Below are 6,000 nucleotides of genomic sequence, written 5' to 3'. Positions count from 1 at the left end.
TCGGAGCTCAGAAAAGAGGGAGGTAATTACTAGCTATGTAATTGTGGTAGCATTTGTCACACAGGTGAAAGCAGAAACGATGGGGAGTATGTATAAAGGAGGTGGAATGGAGATAAGGAAGCCACAGAATGCTGGTGAGTGATGGACAGGTAAAAGGAGACCCAGAGGCACGGTGTTAAGGGAACCCCCTAAGGGAGGACAGAGCTTAAAGGGCGGGGAGAGCTCTGCAGTATCGATTAATCTAGAAATCGAGTAGGACCAGAGCTGGGAAACCCATACACTGGCTTTGGCAATTAGGTTATGATGACCTCTTTGAAAGCAGTCCTGGGAGGGAGGCACTGATTCTACTTAGAGTGGTTTGAGGAGTCTTAGGAAGTAAAGAAGAGAAGACTATTCCTTCAGGAAACATATTATGAGGTATAGTCACATGAGCCATTTAGGCCCAGAAGTGACAAAGCTGGTCTTGCTGAGGGACTTGTACAAAAGACTTGCCTCTCTCTAAAGAGCAGGAAGTGAGTGTGGGGAGCCTCACCGCTGTTGTGTCCTTGATGTGACGGCCGGGTCTGGGGCAGCTATCCTGTGGCTAGGAGGGGAGAATCATTGACGCACTAAGGCTGCAGAGCAGATGGGATGAGCTTGGTCCTTGGCCTTCACTGAGCTGATGAACTAATCCTGCAGCCACCCACCTCAAACTGCTTCTCAAATCCCCGTTGCTTAAGCCCCGTTCTGCTTGCAGCAGGTATGCTGAGCACGTGTTCATGAGACACAATAAAAATAAACTCTAGTGCTATTTCCCACCATCCATGGGAACCCCTCAATGGGGCTAATAGCTCCCTACTCCTGGGTGAAGGCTCTGGCAGGCCCACAGGTAACGGACAGTCTGAAGTCGCTTCCACACACAGTCACAGTTCTGGAATTAAGTTGGGCCAGGGTGAGTACAAACCCCAAACCCGACTGTGCAGCAGGTCTCCCCTCCACCACCAGGCCTGTGCCAGGCTCAAAGCCCGAGGTGGAAAGGGGCACGTGGCTGGCTTCTCTCTTTTCCACCTTGTGCCTCTGCTCCGTCCATCCAGCTCCTACCTCTACCAGCCCGCTAGGCTGTTTCATCCCTTAGGGTCAGGTGTGGGATGAATGCTAAACCATGGGCAGCACCGGTTCTTTCCTGAACAGGTGCTATCAGCTGGCTGTGCTCTCTGGTCCCGGCAGGTGTGAAAGCTGACTTCCTTGTGGGCACTTCCCACCTCTGGGGGTTCTTCCCTGCAGCTTCTTTGACCTGAGGGATACATCTGTCCTGGAGTCTCCAACCTCAGCCCCATGGGGATGCTGCACCCACCTCTAGCTTCCTTTGGTGTGATTTCCTCCCTCTCCCTCCCATTGGCTGAAATGCCGCTCATACTATGCAGATGTCTCCTGTGTGGGCCGTGTCCGGCTGATGGGAAACACTGGGCATCCTGGTGCCTGACCCCGACGCGGCCCTCCTCTCGCTGGAGCCACAGGCCTCTTCAGTTCCCCCTTGTCAGTAACAGGTCTCTTCAAACCTGCTCTCAGTGAAAGGCGGCAGAAGCCCACCCAGCCACCTCAGAAGAAAGCTGAAGAAATACCCATTTGGAATCCTCTCTTCCTCTCCCCTCTCTCAACCCTTTTATGTTCTCAAATCGAAGAGGGGCTCACAAGCTTATGGAGCATTTCTCAGTCACTCCCTTTGGGCGTTCTACATATAATGACTGGCTTTGAAATGTTATCTTTTATATAATCTTTTGTATTTTGGGGAACATGAGCATTTTTTCCATAACATGTATATGTATGTACACATCTCATATTAGATATTATACACATATACATATATCCACACACAACACTACATGTATTCCCTACCCCTGTCCACTCAGAGGGCCTGGGAGTGCCGATGCCCCAATAGCAAAGAGCAAAGCTAGCACCCAGATCTTGGCTTTTAAATACTATTTTCCTCTGAAAGGAACCCAGACTCCTTGCAAAAGTGGTAGTTTCCAGGTCCAGGGTGGAGAATGTCCAAGATGAGCCTAGAACATTTTGTGCCAGAAAGCAAGGGCACTCAAAGAATAATGAAAATATGTCAAAAGGACAAAAAGACATCTTGAATGAGTCCCACTGTCCAAATAGGTGGCAACACGTCATTAAAACACATACTAACAATCATGGATTAGCACCCTTTGAATAATAGGAAGCTATGATTCCACACTGATATAAACAAATTGAAAATTTAATGAGTAAAAGGAGGCCCAAGGTACCTCCCCACAAAATATTTACTAATTTTCAAAGGGGAAATGTCTTTACAGAGAAGGAGCCTGGCAGACTCCACCTTAACCGAGTGATCGAAGTGAAAGCATTGGTAATGGGATACACAGGAACTGAGGCCAGCGGACAGGATGCGATGAGAACACAGTGCTGCTTCTGCAGCATTCCTGTGAGAGATGGTTAACCTGAATCCAGTCATAAGGAAACACCAGCCTGAGCGACACTGAAAATGACTGGCCTGCAATCTTCAAAAGCATCACAATGATGAAAGTCAAGGAAAGACTGAGGAGCTGTTCCAGATGAAAGGAAACAAACGAAACTGCATGCAACTTGTAATTCTGAATAGGCTCCTTTGGCTGCAAAGAACATGATTGGGACAACTGGTGAAACTTGAGTAAGGTGTGAGGATTAGATGTCAGCAACAGATCTATTTAATTTTCTGATTGATGGTTATATTGTGGTTTTGTAGGAGAATGCCTTTATTTTTAGGAATCACTCACTAAAGTATTTGTAGGTGATGGGACATCAGATTGGCAACTTACTCTCAGCTGGTTCAGGAAAAATAGAATTTTTTGTACTGAAATCCCACCTTTCTCTAAGTTTGTAATCATTTCAAAATTAAATACAATAAAAACCAATAAATCCTATTTACACATATGAACCGAATCTATAGTCTATGTGGTTATATACTACACTAGAGGCCCAGTGCACGGGTAGGGTCCCTAGCCACTGTCCTGCTATTATCAGGGTTGGCAGTGCTTCCACTGTCACCCGCTGCCAGCGCTGCTTCGCTGATGCCCGTCATGTTCCACGCCGCCCCCTGGTGGTCAGCGCATGTCTATCTCCCTGTCTGTTGAACTCCTGCTTGTAGGGACAATTTGCATATTAGCCTTTTATTATATAGGGTATTTACTTTATTTGTGCACTATAGTGGATAAGTACACAATATACTGTATGTAATCATGCAGTTCTGGACCTGGAGGCAGCCTTGGACCTGGTGCCCAATGGGAGCTGCAGGGCCCTGCAGTGCACAGAGGATCCCGAGAGACAGGCCACCTCCGAAGGCGGAGCCCCTCCCTATAACATCTCACCACCCTATTCTGAGATGATGGCTTCTAAACACCCTAAGAAATTCAGAAATCAGAAATTCAAAATTTCCAGTATTCTAGTCCCACTGTCCTCAGAAATCTTTGAAATCCCAGAAATCCAAGAATTTTCCTATTTCAGCTATCCCCCCCTTCCCACCAGCATGTCACTGGCACCCCTGTGCCTGATTGTGGCACCCTGCTGGTTCCGAGTCCGAGGGAGGAGGGGTTTGAATTGCTGCCCCACCAGGGCTGTGGTGGGGACCGAGTGACATAAACCAACCCTGGGCCTGGAAAACGAAAGCGTCCATGAACAGGAACTGTTCTTCTTTATCAGTTAAATGTTCGTGTTTCCCTGTTTTGGTTCCATAAATGTGGTCATCATTTTGATAAAAGTGAAAAGTGCGGAGAGCCAGCCTGGCGCTGGGCTCTGAGCTGTGCTCTATTTTTAGCCAGGTGGACTTTGAGTTTTGATATATTTATATCAGTATGGAATCACAGCTTCCTATTTTATTCAAAGGTTTATAGTCCATGGTTATAGTCAAGGATTTATGAGACCTTTTTATGGCCCCAGCTGCCTTCTGGTGCAGGGTGAGGGGACAATGGCGGTGGATAAAGGTTGGTATCAGAGAAAGGGAAGTTAAGGGAAGCCTTTCAGAAGTGTCCTGTTCCAGTCAAGTGTCTTTACCCCTTTGCATTCGGAGGAGTGTCTGGTAGAAAGTTGAGTAAACCCAATCCATACTCAATAATATTTCTTGAAACCAACTGTCTAGGAATGGCAGAAAAAGAAGACACGACCCAGCCCACAGGTGGCCACTATCTAGTGGGGAAGGAAGGCAGCCCCCTTGGAGGTTTCATCCTTGCACACTCTGGCTTCTTTGTTCACGGCATCTATTGGACATTACCCATGTGCCCAGCACTTGGGAGGCCCCAGGGAGAACTGGATGAGTAGGATGTGGCTCTGGCCACAAGGAACTCACTGTCCCAGAGGGTACAGGTGTTATAACAGAGCACTCCTCTACAGAATACAGAGGGAGGAGGAGAAGAACACTATAACCTTTTGAATAAAACAGGAAGCTATGACTCCATACTGGTAAAAGCAAATGAATGGAAAGTTTGATGAGGAAAAGGAGGCCCAGCGTACCCCTCCACAAGGCGTCACAGAACTGACACATGAGAGGGGCTTGACAAATGATGAGGAGAGATGTGATTACAGGCAGAAAGACGCCCTTGTGCATCACCCGAGGGCATGCAAACAAAGCACAGCAGGAGGGTGGGTGACTCTAACATCAAGGACCTTGCTGGCTTCATCCAGAAATTCAGATTTGACCCTGTGGGCGGTGGGAACCACTGAAGGGTGAACAGTGGAACAGGGTGATCTGATTTGCAGTTTAGAGAGACCACAGTGACAGTCACATGGGGAATGGATCAGGGGGAGGCAAAACCAGAGAATAGAGACCACCTTGGAGGTGTTACAACTGAACTAGAAGAAATAATGGTGCCCGAATCATGGTAGTGGCTGGTGAGATAGAGTGAGGTGGACAATTTGACGTTCATTTTCAAGGTAGAACTGACATGATGTGTTGATGCTGGTGAGGAAGAGGAGGGTGGCGCTGAGGTTTCTGGTTTGGATGGATGAGTGGATGGTGGTGGAGTCTTTGCGTGGAATTAGGTAGCATAGAAAGAGCAGATTTGATGCAAAAGCTAACAATGAGCTTGGTTTTCTATTTTGACGTGCCCTAAGGGTATCTATGTAGACAAGAGATATGTGTCTGTGGATGAAAAAAGAGGCAGATGCTCACTACATAGAGATGGTGATTATTAGTCATACAGCTGATGATGGAATCATGGGAAGTCTACAGAAAGGGAATGGAATGAAGATAGTGCACAAAAGAGGACTAGCGGTGGCAGGAGACCAGAAGAATGGTGGCCAGGAGCACCCAATGGGAGCAAAATGCTTCAGACTGCAGGGAGCATTGCAATGGCTTATCACATGGGAGTTAAAGACACAGCTGTACACCTGATAAGCAAACATGTCATTGGTGACCCCAGTGAGAGAAGTTTCAGGTGAGTCTTGGGGGCTGATACTAGGCTGTAGTCACTCCCTTCTCCAGGGACTCCTTAATCCACTACAGTGTAGTGCATCGGTTCTCAACCTGTGGGTCTTGACCCCTTTGGCAGTCGAACGACCCTTTCACAGGGGTCGCCTAAGACCATCCTGCATATCAGATATTTACATTACGATTCATAACAGTAGCAACATTACAGTTATGAAGTAGCAATGAAAACAATTTTATGGTTGGGTCACAACATGAGGAACTGTATTTAAAGGGCCAGAAGGTTGAGAACCACTGGGTAGTGGATTAAGGAGTCCCTAGAGAAGGGAGTGGAGACTTCCCTTGAGAAATGCAGTGGTAAAGGGGAAGAAGAGTAGAGAGTTGAGGAAAGGTAGGATCCAAATAAGCGGGTTTAGGATAGCAGCAGTGTGGACAGTCATGTAGGCTGAAATGAATCCACGGAAAAACAGGCATGGATGGCACAGGACTTGGGGATGGAGAAGCCAGCCCTGGAAGAGGTGGTGCAGGGAGAAAGTGGGCATAGGTGGGAGGGTCCATCTTGGACAAGGGGATGGTGAGAAGGG

The sequence above is a fragment of the Myotis myotis genome, unplaced genomic scaffold (assembly GCF_014108235.1).
Source record: "Myotis myotis isolate mMyoMyo1 unplaced genomic scaffold, mMyoMyo1.p scaffold_m19_p_3, whole genome shotgun sequence".
In the NCBI taxonomy this organism is placed as follows: Eukaryota; Metazoa; Chordata; class Mammalia; order Chiroptera; family Vespertilionidae; genus Myotis; species Myotis myotis.
This window is presented reverse-complemented; position numbering follows the sequence as displayed.